Genomic DNA, 15,568 nt, shown 5'->3' on the forward strand with positions numbered 1-15,568 from the left:
CAAACTGGAATCCTTTCCACTGCAGCTGGTGTCCCTGTATTGCGAGCAATTGTGGGTAAGTCTACCATTTCCACCCTTCTAGTGGGTGGAGAGGTGGAAAGATCTTATAATTGACCCTCATACATGGCATAATAGAACAAAAGGATAGAAACTACGCCTCTAAATTGTGAACTCGGTTTTACTCTCGTTAAGTAACTTTACGCTGGGCAGAACTATTCATTTACTTCTTAATTTACCTCCTAATCTGCTCTTGTTGAGTAACATTAACCTGAGCAGAAATATTCACTTAGTTATTAATAAAAATTTAAATGAAATACAACCGCTCACCTTTATTTGCCTGCAACGACATTTGCGGCACCAACTATGTTCGACGTAAACGTGCAATGACCGATCACAGGCGGCAGGAGGAAGGACTAGCAGCGGAGGGCGATCAAGCGTGTCGGAAAATAGTGCAGTCGTTATCGTAATGCGGAAAAGGAGCGGTTTATCTCACGTCCAAGAGGGCATGATCGTTGGCTTTTGGGCCAAGGTTCGAAACATTTCCGAAATGGATACCTTTGTGAACAGTTCGTGTGCTGCCTTGGTCAAAGTTTATCATGCCTCGCAAAACAGCGCTATCCAAAACCGTCACCGAGGAAAATTTGGTACGCGACAGGCTATAGATGACAGGGGTGAATGACGACTGCAGAGATGTGTACGGCGAACAGACTGTAACTATTGAGCAGCTGACCGCTCAGATGGAATAGTGGGCTACGAACAGCGTCACCTCAACGACAATTCAGCGATTGTTGCAGCTTTTGGGCCCCTGCAGCAGGCACCATGTTGAAGCACCCATCCTACCTGTTGTTATCGGCGACTAAGGCTGGAATTTGCACGCCAGTACCTCAAATGCACATCTTATAAGTCGCGGCAAGTGACATTTCTGGATGAATCACGTTTTATGCTCCATCAGCAAGATGGCTACTCGCGTGTACTGCGTGTAACTTCTGTAAGCAAACACCCTTCAACAACCGTCGGAAAGCCCGATGCAGGGAGCCTTATGTTTTGGGTAATGTTTTCGTATTATTCACTGGATGATCACGTCATTCTCGAAGGCACAACGGATCGGTACAAGTATACATCTATCCAAAGGGGACAATGTCCAACCGTACCTGTTGTTCGTTTGTCCTCCGAAGACGGTATCTACCAGCAGGACAATGCAACGAGTCACACAGCTCTCAGTGTACCTGCGTGGTTCGAAGAACACCAGGATGAGTTTACCGTACTCTCATGGCCTCCAAACTCCCAATATTTAAACCCAATCGAGAATCTGTGGGTCCACGTTGATTGGGCTCTTGTACCAAGGATCCTCAGCCGAGGAACGTAGTGCAGATGATCCAGTTGTCGGCATGGCTCCACATCCCTGTCGGTATCTACCAGTACGTTATTGATGTCTTCCGCCATGTCGTGCAGCGGTCCGCGCTGGAAAAGAAGGCCGGCCGTTATGGCCGAGCGATTCTAGGCGCTTCAGTCCGGAACAGCACTGCTGCTACAGTCGCAAGTTCGAATTCTGCCTCGGGCATGGATGTGTGTGATGTCCTTAGGTTAGTTAGGTTAAAGTAGTTCTAAGCCTAGGGGACTGATGACCTCAGATGTTAAGTCCAAAAATGGTTCAAATGGCTCTGAGCACTATGGGACTTAACATCTATGGTCATAAGTCCCCTAGGCTTAGAACTACTTTAACCTAACTAACCTAAGGACATCACACACACCCATGCCCGAGGCAGGATTCGAACCTGCGACCGTAGCAGCCTCGCGGTTCCGGACTGCAGCGCCAGAACCGCACGGCCACCGCGGCCGGCTGTTGAGTCCCATAATGTTCAGAGCCATTTGAACCATTTTTGGAAAAGAGGGTTATTCAGGCTTTTGACTGTAATTTCCAATCATATAAAAAGAAAAAAATTCTTCTGCAGTTGGTTAACATGCTGGTAATTAGTGGGTCTTTGCAAAAGGGTCAATCAGTAGTATGCAACTATACGAATAGGACCTGCAACGACCTCCGATATTCAAATTAGTTTACTGTTTGAAATAATGGTCACAGCACCATTGAAGTCCCCACTTGGCATTTGGCGCGACCACTAATGACGCCTTCTCTCTCCAGCAGTGCTGAACTGCAAAATAGATGACAGTGCTGCTGCGAGGTGAATGGCAACTGTCAGAGATAGTGGAGAGCAGCAACAGCGCTCATGCTTGCAGGCAAGTGGACGCCCCCCCCCCCCCCCCGCCATCTCCTCCCTCCCTATCCCCCAGCTCTCCTATCCCTCAAGAAAGTGAAAAATATAATTAGTCAGGTGTTTTTAAGTCAAGAAAATAGTTCGTCTCGGTATTACGTAGGTTTTAAGAGGGTTTGACTGGAACTTCCATGGTACAAAATATACTCCATCTCCAATGTATAGCCTGATCCTTCCTCTACAGATTGTCTTATGGGTACTCTTGGAAAGAAGTCCGGTATGTGATAAGCAGCTAGGAACAGTTTGGAACCAGCACCAGGAACTGTGGGCAGCTGCAACAGGATGAGAATTTCGTACAGTGTTGGGCCATGGATGATGCCCCATCCAGTGTTGCTTATGCCCTGGAGTGGCTGGTTCAGGATGTAGGCTGGCGAGTAGCTGTGCCAGGGAGGACAGGCGGTGGCGTGCTGCTGGCAGCCAGTGATTGTGGCCACTTGTTCGTGGAGGATGTGGTGGCCATTGTAATCGCGGGGACTAGAAACTAAAGGAGAAAGGACAGTCCGCAGAAAGCCACCAAGGCAGGACAAGTATGGAGCAACTGAAACGGGAGTCATGTGAACAGACGGAGCGACAAGTTCATGTAACCAGTAGTGGATACAGCGTGATAGAGAGTGGGCCTGAGCTAGCAGCGACATGTTACTAACATGAGACATCGTTTTCTGCTCCGGAAAACTGGACAGTGTCTAGTATCTTGCCTCCCTGGATAGCCGTGCTGATGAGACTGAAGCAGATATTAACTGTAACGCGTGCTCTTGAATGACAGTGCACAAGAAGAACGTTGTCCAGAAGCCTGTGTCTGACCGCCTTTCAATTTAAGTTTGCTATTTTTTTTCCATCAGCCTTCTGATTGGTTGGATGCGGCCCGCAACGAAATCCTCACCTGTAGCAACCTTTCCATATCAGAGCAGCAGTTGCATCCTGTGTCCTCAATTATTTGGTGGATGTCTTCCAATCTCTGTCTTCCTCTACAGTTTTTACCCTCTACGGCTCCCTCTTGTAGTTCCCTGATGTATAACAGATGTCTTGTCAACCTGTCGCTTCTTTTCTCATTGTTTTCTATATACTCCTTTCCTCTCCGATTCTGCGCAGAACATCTTCATTTCTTACCTTATCACTCCACCTAATTTTCAACATTCGTCTATAGCACCATATCTCGAATGCCTCGATTCTCTTCTGCTCCGGTTTTCCAACAGCCCATGTTTCACATTACAAGGATACGCTCTAAACGTACATTCTCAGAAATTTCTTCCTCAAATTAAGGCCTATGTTTGATACTAGACGACTTCTCTTGGCCAGGAATGCCCATTTAGCCAGTGCTAGTCTGCTCTTAATGTCCTCCTTGCTCCGATCGTCATTGGTTATTTTGCTGACTAGGTAGCAGAATTCCTTAACTTAATTTACTTCGTGACATCATTCCTGATGTTTAAGTCTCTTTCTGTCTTCATTTCTACTGCTTCTCATTACTTTCGCCTTTCTTCGATTTACTCTCAATCCATATTGATTGACAATCATTACATTGTTCATTCCATTCGGTGTGTCACGTAATTCTTTTTCACTTCCACTCAGCAATGTCATCAGCGAATCGTATCATTGATATCCTTTCACCTTGAATTTTGGTTCCACTCTTGAACTTTTTTTTATTTCCATTATTACTTCTCCGGTGTACAGATTGAAGAGCAAGGATGAAAGACTACATCACTGTCTTACACTCTTTTTAAACCGAGCGCTTCGTTCTTGACCGTCCACTCTTATTATTCCCTCCTGGATTTTGTATATATTGTATATTTTCCAACTCTCCTGTGTATTATCCCTCTCTCCCTATAACTTACCCCTATTTTTGTCAGAATTTCGAACATCTTGCACCACATTATACTGTCCAACTCTTTTTCCAGGTCAAGAAATCCTATGTTAAACTTTTGATTTTTCCTTAGTCTTGCTTCCATTAATAACCGCAATGCCAGAATTGCGTCTCTGCTGCCTTTACCTTCTCTAAAGGCAAACTGACAATCATCTAACACATACTCAGTTTTTTTTTCATTTTTCTGTGTACTCTTCCTGTCAGCAACTTGAATGCATGAGCTGTCAAGCTGATTGTGCGATAATTCTCGCATTTGTCAGCTCATGCAGTATTCGGAATTTTGTAGATGATATTTTCCAAAAGTCAGATGGTATATCGCCAGACTCATACATTCTACATACCAACGTGAATAGCCGTTTTGATGCCACATCCCGCATTGATTTTAGAAACTCTGATGGTATTTTATCTATCCCTTCTACCTTATTTGATCTTAAGTCTTCCACAGTTCTTTTAAAATTCTAATACTGGATCTCTTATTTCTTCTAAATCGACTCATCTTTCTTCTTCCATCACATCAAATAGATCTTCCTTCCCATAGAAGACTTCAATGTACTATTTCCACCTATCCGCTCTTTCCTCTGCATTTAACAGTGGAATTCCGGTTGCACTCTTAATGTTACCACCCCTGCTTTTAGCTTCATCGTAGGTTGTTGTATGCTGAGTCAGTCCTTCTTTTCCTTCTTGATTTCTTCCAGTTTTCATGCAGCCGTTTCGTCTTAGCTTCTCTGCACTTCCTGTTTATTTCATTCCTCAGCGACTTGTATTTCTGAATTTCCCTCTTTCATCGATCAACTGAATTATTTCCTCTGTTTTCCATTGTACCTTCACAGTGACCTTCTTTGTATATATATGTTTCTTACCAAATTCTGTGTTTGCCCCCTTTAGAGACGTACATTCTTCATCTACTGTACTGCCTCCTGAGCTATTTAGTATCGCAATGCCTGTACCCTCAGAGAACTTCAAGCGCATCTCTTCATTCCTTAGTATTTTCCTATCCAGTTTCTTTGCTCATTGAATCTTCCTGACTACTCTTCATCATAACTACATTGTGATCTCAGTCTATATCTGCTTCTCTGTAAGCCTTACAACCGAGTATCAGGTTTCGGAACCTCTGTTTGACCATGATGTAATGTAACTCAAATCTTCCCGTATCTCCCCCAGGCCCATTCCTAGTATACCTCCTCCTCTTGTGATTCCTAAAGAGAATATTCTTTATTACAATCACTTTACTGCAATTTACTCCTGAACTTAATTAGTCTTTCTCCTCTCTCCCTCCAAGTACCAAGCCCAAATTCTCCTGTAACCATTTGTTCTAGTCCTTCCCCTACAACCGCATTCCAGTGTCCCGAAACTATTTGATTGTCATTTCCCTTTATGTGCTGCATTACCCGTTCAATATCTTCATATGCTTTCTCTATCTCTTCATCTTCAGCGCCGGCCGGAGTGGCCGTGCGGTTCTAGGCGCTACAGTCTGGAACCGAGCGATCGCCTCCTGCCTCGGGCATGGATGTGTGTGACGTCCTTAGGTCAGTTAGGTTTAATTAGTTCTGGGTTCTAGGCGACTGATGACCTCAGAAGTTAAGTCGCATAGTGCTCAGAGCCAGTTGAACCATTTTTCATCTTCAGCTGGCGACGACGGCATATATACTTGAACTATCGTTGTCGGTGTTGGGTTGCTGCCGATTCTGTGAGAACAACCCTAGCACTTAACTGTTAACAGTAACACAGTCTCTGCCCTACCTTCCCAATCATAACGAATCCTACTCCGGTTTCACCGTTTTCTGCTGCTCTTGATGTTACCCTATAATCACCTGACCAGAAATCCTTGTCATCTTTTCATTTCACTTTACTGCCCCCCCCCCCCCCCCCTCCCGCCTGCTATATCTAGATTATGACTTTTCATTTCCCTTTTCAGATTTCCTAGCTTCCCTATCACGTTCAAGCTTCTAACATTCCATACCCCAACTCTTAGGACGTTATCGTTTCGTTGGTTATTCAGTATTCAATTTTTCTCCCATGGTCATCTCCCCCTTGGCAGTCGCCTTCCGGAGATCCGAATGGGGGACCATTCCGAAATCTTTTGCCAATCTAGAGATCATCACACTTTTAAAATTACAGGCCACATGGATAATCGTTATGTGTCTTTAATGCAGTGGTTTCCATTGCCTTCTGCATCCTTATGCCGTTGATCAGTGCTGATTATTCCGCCTTTAGAAGCAGTTTCCCACCCCAAGGACAAGAGAGTGCCCTGAACCATTGTACGCTCCTCCACCCTCTTTGACAAGGCCGCCATTGCTGATTATTAATCAAAATTTAGGCGGAGGCTGTATCCGAACCCGGGACCGAGAACGTTTTGATTATTAATCAAAGACGCCACCCTTTCCCGACGACTGCATTGTGCTAATTGTTATATATTATTATTTCAGATAACAACACTAGGCCCTGTAGCAGCCCTGCCTTTATGGCTTGCTATTTATTATATCGCCATTAAGGTGGCGCTGCCGCAAGGCCTAGCGTTGTTATCTGAAATAATTTTCATCGTATTCTGTGGGAAATCGATCCTGAAGTTGTACATTATTTTACTGTTAGCTGTGTTTAACCCTTAATTACATTTGCGGGGTATTTTATTAGCCCGTACGTCACTCTTTTGTTTATAGTTTCGTTCCTATAGCCACACTGCCTCTCCTCTTCCGAGTAATGTTAGTATTGGCTGCACATTTGCATTGTACAGGCAGGTGTTAACCGGCGACCATTATTTCTGTAGGTACGCACCACTTGGATCGAAATCTGCCGTATAGAATTATAAACGTTAGTTTTCTTATTTGTTACCACAAATCGTTTTTAATTGTTTTAGGCAGAAGGGAGCGATGCGTGAATGACAATCAAATTTTGGAATTATTGTTAACTAGAGAAGACAGTTGACTCACTGAACAAACCAGATTCTCTTCAATATGCAGCCAAATTTAGTGATACTGAAACGGAAATATCTGATCACGAAACTGACTGTGAAACAGAGAATGTTCGTGAAGAAAACCACAAAAATAACAGCACAATCTATTTATTTCTATGGAATGTAACTTATAAAACAACTCGACATGGTGTTGATCAAAGCAAACATCAAAGACAGGAAAATGATTTCCAGAAATTTTTTGACTGTTTTGCAGACTGCAATGGACAAAATTATTTACAAAAATTTTGAAAATGATAACAGTGCAAGTCCAGGCGGGACCGAATCAGCCAGAAAAGTCAAAGGTGTCACGATGCCACGTACACCCATGCCTTAAAGAAACAAAAACTGCAAAAAGATGTTCTAAATGTTGCCAAAAACAGGTGCGCAAAAATGTATTCCATTAATAAAAAGATACGCGTTGACTGTGATGAACGAAAATGAGTTCTTACAATTAGCTTTACCTGTTCATATGCCTACCGTCATTTTGGAGATCCCTGCGTCAGCCTATGAAAAGGGAGCCCTTGTAACTCACTCTGTTGTCCGCCTGTCTGCGCGACTGTTAAGAACCCTTTGTCTCAGGAACGGGTAAACGCGTCAAGATCTGTTTTCTATTGCCAGTGCAGAAAGTTTTAGCATCCAAGCCAATGCAATCAAAAGATACGGCCGTTTATGTCACTTATTGTGATACTTGCAAACTCACTCATCAAAACCTATAGGGTAATTCCCGTTGAGCAAGAATTTTGAAATTCAGCACGACCCAAGGTTTCACTGTGCAAGTAAAATAAAATATCTGCAACTTGTTAAATTGTAATTTTATCGCTTAAAACATATCTTTTACCATTTCAACATACATTGAATTCATCATTAGTCAAACGCATAATAGATGAAAATTTCTGCATGCAAACATAAAATGTACGCTCTAATCATTTTTTACTAAGTTAAAGAAATGTTTTATTAAATCTTCTCTCTCCAGATATATGAAGTGAATTCCACCGTTTGCTTCCGTTTTGTATGTGCGGGTTTATCTGAGGAACTATTGTAGAGATTTTGATATGGTCTGCAATTCCCGGGACAAATATCTTCCCAGTATCGAGATCGATAAAAGTAAAAAATCGTTGAGATTCTCGATTCCTAGGATGGATGAACTATCTGTATACATAATTAAGTTCGTACGAAATCCTCCGTTCGCGAGTTCTACTCGAATCTAGCCAATTTCTTAAGTTAATTCCAAAAACTCAATTTAGGGGACCGATGTTGTTGTAAGAACCTTAATCGTTTAAGATCATGTTTTCTTTTGTAATAAAGATTGATTTTTCATAAACAGAAGTCTTTCTTTTATTGATTCTTTATCAACAGTTTAGAATGTGCTGCGAACCAAGAGTTCTGCTCAATGGACAAACGTTGAGGTATAATCCTTTCCCAAAATATCTCGGAATCACTCTAGATAGAACCCTGAGCTACAAAGAGCACATCACCAAGCTTTCTCATAAAGTTGCTGCAAGGAACAACATACTACATATGCTGAGTGGTACCACCTGGGGAACCTCTGCTGACTGAGTTTAACTGGCATCAGTCTTGTGTACTCTGCTGCCGAGCACTGTGCACCTGTCTGGTTGGAAAGTGTACATGTGAAGAAGGTAGACACAAAACTGAACGACACAATGCGCTGCATTACTGGTTCCATCAAATCAACCCCATGCCACTGGTTACCTTTACTGAGTCACATCCCTCTATCTCACATCAGGCGGAAACGATCTCTAGTGAATGAGGCCAAGAAAACCTCTGCATCACCCTCTCTACCACTGTACCAGGAATTCTGTCATCCGCCACAGCAACGATTGCGATCAAGAAGACCAGCAATTGTTACTGCAGGACAACTCATCGCGGATGGTTTTGATCTAAATGAAAGCTGGAACCATGAATGGTCAACAAAAACATTGGGAACAAGAGCCCATCACCTTGGTCCCACAAAGAAGCCAAAAGGTTTAGACCTACCGAGGAACCTCTGGTGCCGCCTCAACAGGTTAAGGACTGGACATAGTTGTTGTAGCTACTTCAGGTACAAATGGGGCTGGGTCAGTTCACCAATGTGTGAATGTCATCAAGAAGAGCAGACAATTGAACATCTAGTCTAACTCTGTCCATTCATACCCTGGAATCCCCGAAGACTTGTTCACTCTCACACCCAGCTTAATTAATTGGTTGAAAACCACGGACTTTAAGGTTTAATCTTGTCTTATATCATATGTGTATTGTATAAAATCACTTGTCTTATATCAACTGTATATTATATAAAATCACCATACGATTAAATAAATAAAACAGTTTAGAGAAACATAGAAGTAAATAAGTTTCAGATGGTTTTTGTTTTGGGATCGAAAACTACTCCACAAAGTTACTGAGGTCGATCTAAATAGGGAGCGTAGTTAATGGTTAACTGATTCGTCTTGAAGACTTGTAAACCGTTGCCCTCGGTTTGAATTAATGTCCCAGTTTATTTTGTCCATTTCCTAGAATTGCGTAGACTGGCTTCATAGTGGTGACGCTGTCTATTTACTGTTGTCTTCTGTTGATTAGGTTAATTTATATTGTATCTTCTACAGTCAGTTATGATGTATTTGCCTGTTGTTTTGCGCCCTTCTTGTTACTGTAAAGCTACATTTATTTTAAGGGGCAGGAATTTTACGTTGCTGGCGTGATATGTTAGCTATCAAGTTAATGTGTGCCTGTCGGATCGAGCCCTAGGAATTTTCCCTTGTGTTTAATTTTGATCGAATGCTCAGATTTTCCAGGGTTATGGTATTAATAAATGTGTCTAAATCTCGTTAAGTACTCATGGCCAAACGATCCCCGGCGTTTTTAAGCTCCAAACGGTTTTCATACGACACAAAACTAATCATAGGGATTAATTGCAATAAAATATATCGATACAGGTGATAATATTACATTACAAGACCTGAATCTATGGTAAAGTTGAAAACAGGAGATGTAACGCGTCGGCATAAGACGCGAACGTCATGTTTCTTTTCCTGTGGACATTACTGATAATGTACCAGAGTTTGTTTAATGAAATTAGACTAGGAGGTCATGTTACGACTGATGGGAAGATAGAAGTTAATAAATTACAATTACTCAAACGCAAGGGCTGCATATGGGCTCGGGGCTGTGTCCGTTAGCTCCCAGCTTTAATTGGAAAGTCAGCTGGCTTCATAAACCAAGAAGAATGAGAAAAGTAAAACGTCTGAAAGAAATCTGCCGTCAGAGAAGACTGAAACCCTTAATGTCGGAAATAAAAGGACGTTCACATTGCACGGCTGGCCGAGAGGCATGATAGGAATTAGCAAGCGTATATGGTTTGGTTTAGTGACGAAACCCACTTCCATTCGGATGGGGTCGTCCAGTAAGCAGAGTTGGCCCATTTGGGGGACTAAGATCCCGCATTTCGAGAGCGAAAAGTCTCTTCACTCTCAACGGGTGACTGTGTGGTGTGTAACGTCCAGTCATTGAATAATCATCCGCGGCTCATGGTCTTGCGATAGCGTTCTCGCTTCCCGCGCATGGGGTCCCGGGTTCGATTCCCGGCGGGGTAGGGATTTTCTCTGCCTCGAGATGACTGGGTGTCATCGAAGTCGTCGAAGTGGCGTTAAAGAACTTGTGGAGCGGCGGCCGAATCGCCCCACGAGGGGTCTCCCGGCCACCAATGCCATACGCTCATTATTATTGAATAATCGGTGCGATATTCCGTAGTGAGTGGCGACTACCGAACGGTACGTGAAGCTTTCGGTAGATGATTTTATCCCCATTATCCAAAGTGACCACAAGATGTGGTACATGCAAGACGGAGCTCGACCTAATCGAAGCAGGAGAGTGTTTGTTGTCCTGGACGAGCACTTTGTGGACCGCGGTTTGGCTCTGGAGTACCCAGAGGCCACTAGCATGAACCTCTATTTGCCGCCATACTCCACGGATCTGAACATATGCGCCTCCTTTTTGTGGGGATATATTGTTGTTGTTGTTGTTGTTGTTGTTGTTGTCGTTTTCACTCCTGAGACTGGTTTGATGCAGCTCTCCATGCAACTCTATCCTGTGCAAGCTTCTTCATCTCCCAGTTCCTACTGCAACCTACATCCTTCTGAATCTGCTTGGTGTATTCATCTCTTTGTCTACGATTTTTACCCTCCACGTTGCCCTCCAATAATAAATTGGTGATCCCTTGATGCCTCAGAACATGTCCTACCAACCGATCCCTTCTTCCAGTCAAGTTGTGCCACAAAATTCTCTTCTCCCCAATCCTATTCAATAACTCCTCATTAGTTATGTGATCTACTCATCTAATCTTCAGCATTCTTCTGTAGCACATTTCGAAAGCTTCTATTCCCTTCTTGTCTAAACTGTTTATCGTCCATGTTTCACTTCTACACATGGCTACACTCCATACAAATACTTTCAGAAACGATTTCCAGGCACTTCTCTTCTTCAGAAACGCCTTCCTTCCCATTGCCAGTCTACCTTTTATATCCTCTCTACTTCGACCATCATCAGTTATGTTGCTCCCCAAATAGCAAAACTCCTTTACTGATTTAAGTGTCTCATTTCCTAATCTAATTCCCTCAGCATCACCCGACTTAATTCGACTACATTCCATTATCCTCGTTTTGCTCCTTTCAAGACACTATCCATTCCGTTCAACTGCTCTTCCAAGTCCTTTGCTGTCTCTGACAGAATTAGTGTCATTGGCGAACCTCAAAGTTTTTATTTCTTTAATACCTACTCCGAATTTTTCTTTTGTTTCCTTCACTGCTTGCTCAATATACAGATTGAATAACATCGGGGAGAGGCTACATCCCTGTCTCACTCCCTTCCCAACAACTGCTTCCCTTTCATAACCGTCGACTCTTGTAACTGCCATCTGGTTCATGTACAAATTGTAAACAACCTGTCGCTCCCTGTATTTTACCCCTGACACCTTCAGAATTTGAAAGAGAGTATTCCAGTCTACATTGCCAAAAGCTTTCTCTAAGCCTGCAAATGCTAGAAACGTAGGTTTGCCTTTCCTTAATCTAGCTTTTAAAATAAGTCGTAGGGTCAGTATTGCCTCACGTGTTCCAAATTTCTACGGAATCCAAACTGATCTTCCCGAGGTCGGCTTCTACTAGTTTTTCCATTCGTCTGTACAGAATTCGCGTTAGTATTTTGCAGCAGTGACTTATTAAACTGACAGTTCGGTAATTTTCACACCTGTCAACACATAGTTTCTTTGGGATTGGAATTATTATATTCTTCTTGAAGTCTGAGGGTATTTCGCCTGTCTCATACATCTTGCTCACCAGATGGTAAAGTTTTGTCAGGACTGGCTCTCCCAAGGCTGTCAGTAGTTCTAATGGAATGTTATATACTCCCGTGGCCTTGTTTCGACTCAGGTCTTTCAATGCTCTGTCAAACTCTTCACGCAGTATCATATCCCCCATTTCATCTTCATCTACATTCTCTTCCATTTCTATAATATTGTCCTCAAGAACATCGCCCTTGTATAGAACCTCTACATACTCCTTCCATCTTTCTGCTTTACCTTCTTTCATTAGGACTGGGTTTCCATCTGAGCGCTTGATATTCATACATGTGGTTCTCTTTTCTCCAAATGTCTCTTTAATTTTACTGTAGGCAGTATCTATCTTACCCCTAGTGAGGTAAGTCTCTACATCCTTACCTTTGTCCTCTAGCCATCCCTGCTTAGCCATTTTGCACTTCCTGTCGATCTCATTTTTGAGACGTCTGTATTCCTTTTTTGCCTGCTTCATTTACTGCATTTTTATATTTTCTCCTTTCATCAATTAAGGTCAATATTTCTTCTGTTACCCAAGGAGTTCTACTAGCCCTCGTCTTTTTACCTACTTGATCCTCTGCTGCCTTCACTACTTCATCCATCAGAGTTACCCATTCTTCTTCTACTGTACTTCTTTCCCCCATTCCTGTCAATTGTTCCCTTATGCTCTCCCTGAAACTCTGTACAACCTCTGGTTTAGTCAGTTTATCCAGGTCCCATCTCCTTAAATTCCCACCTTTTTACAGTTTCTTCAGTTTTAATCTACAGTTCATAACCAACAGATTGTGGGCAGAGTCCACATCTGCCTCTGGAAATGTCTTACAATTTAAAACCTGGTTCCTAAATCTCTGTCTTACCATTAGATAATCTATCTGAAACTTGTCAGTATCTCCAGGCTTCTTCCATGTATACAACCTTTTTTTTATGATTCTTGAAGCAAGTATTAGCTATGATTAAGTTGTGCTCTGTGCGAAATTCTACCAAGCGGATTCCTCTTTCATTTCTTAGCCCCAATCCATATTCACCTACTACGTTTCCTTCTCTCCCTTTTCCTACTACCGAATTCCAGTCACCCATGACTATTAAATTTTCGTCTCCCTTCACTATTTGAATAAGTTCTTTTATCTCATCATACATTTCTTCAATTTCTTCGTCATCTGCAGAGCTAGTTGGCATATAAACTTGTACTACTGTAGTAGGCGTTGGCTTCGTGTCTATCTTGTCCACAGTAATGCGTTCACTATGCTGTTTGCAGTAGCTTACCCGCACTCCTATTTTTTTTATTCATTATTAAACTCCTGCATTACCCTTATTTGATTTTGTATTTACAACCCTGTGTTCACCTGACCAGTCTTGTTCCTCCTGCAACCGAACTTCACTAATTCCTGCCACATCTAACTTTAACCTACCTATTTCCCGTTTTAAATTTTCTAACCTACTTGCCCCAATAAGGGATCTGACATTCCACGCTCCGATCTGTAGAACGCCAGTTTTCTTTCTCCTGATAACGACGTCCTCTTGAGTAGTCCCCGCCCGGAGATCCGAATGGGGGACTATTTTAGCTCCGGAATATTTTACCTAAGAGGACGCCATCATCATTTAACCACACAGTAAAGCTGCATGCCCTCGGGAAAAATTACGGCTATAGTTTCCCCTTGCTTTCAGCCGTTCGCAGTACCAGCATAGCAAGGCCGTTTTGGTTAGTGTTACAAGACCAGATCAGTCAATCATCCAGACTGTTGCCCCTGCAACTACTGAAAAGGCTGCTGCCCCTCTTCAGCAACCACACGTTTGTCTGGCCTCTCAACAGATACCCCTCCGTTGTGGTTGCACCTACGGTACGGCTATCTGTATCGCTAAGGCACGCAAGCCTTGCCACCAACGGCAAGGTCCACGGTTCACTAGGGGGGGGGGGGGGGGGGACTATAATAAAGACAAGCAATAACTCCAAAGCCAGTGCTGAGCTCCATTCAGGAGTTTATCGACAACATCGATGTTACCTTCAGCAGGTCATGCAAAACTTCGCTATTCGTCTGCGCCACATCATCGCCAATGATGACGCATATGGAACATGTCATAACCTAAATCCGAATATCTGCAGTGACGTATACATGTTGAATGAAGTGTGTGCACGCCGTAGTTTGTAACTAATTTACGTTTACTTTTTTTCATACAGTTCAATAACTGTCACCCTGTATGACGCTCTCTCACACTCACGAGGGTTTAATTGTAAAGGACGCTGGCTGCGAAAGTCCTTGCTCTTACGTGAGCGGAATGTCTAACGTCTCAGATATGGAAGAAGATCGACTATGGTGCATGCATGAAGAATCAACCTCAGGAAAGCTGTTCGTGGTTGCATGGTTGTTGCACGTGTGTTGAAAACTGATCAAACGCAACTGTGCAAAGCAATTCCTCAACAATATTCGGATCGCACCGAAAATAATCCAACGGATTCCTTATTGTGACTGAGACGTGAGTTCCCCATTTCACGCCAGAGACTAAAAGTTATTCAAATCAGTGGTTGGAAAGATGTTCTTCCACCAAAGGAGACAAAGTTGATTCCATGTGCTAGAAACTTTAGGGATAGTATTTTCTAGGATGTTTAAGAAATTTTGATGATTCTGTGTGGCAGTTCTTCACTTCTTCCACTACCTCGTCTCCTACCTTCCAAACTTTACAGCTCTCCTGCGAATCTTGCAGAACTAGCACTCCTGAAAGAAAGGATATTGCGGAGACATGGCTTAACCTCAGCCGGGTGGATGTTTCCAGAATGAGATTTTCACTCTGCAGCGGAGTGTGCGCTGATATGAAACTTCCTGACGGATTAAAAATGTGTTCAGTACGGAGACTGGAACTCAGGACCTTTGCCTTTCGCGGTCAAGTGCACTACCATCTTTTTTTTTTTCATTTTGTTCGTTGTTGATAGTTGTGTTTGGTCGTAGTGGACGTCAGATGACATCCGATCAAGTTCGTTTTGTTGATCCTTCCACTCAGTTTTTTATTACAGAGGCAAACCAGCAGTTTGATCGAACACGCTGAGCTACCGTGCCGTTGCCATCTGAGCTTCCAAAGCACGACTCACGACCCGTCCTCACAGCTTCACTTCTGCCAGTACCTCGTCTCCCACCTTCCTAACCCTACCTCATTCAGGACTTTCAATGTGCCGA

Source organism: Schistocerca cancellata, chromosome 1, assembly GCF_023864275.1.
Source record: "Schistocerca cancellata isolate TAMUIC-IGC-003103 chromosome 1, iqSchCanc2.1, whole genome shotgun sequence".
NCBI lineage: Eukaryota > Metazoa > Arthropoda > Insecta > Orthoptera > Acrididae > Schistocerca > Schistocerca cancellata.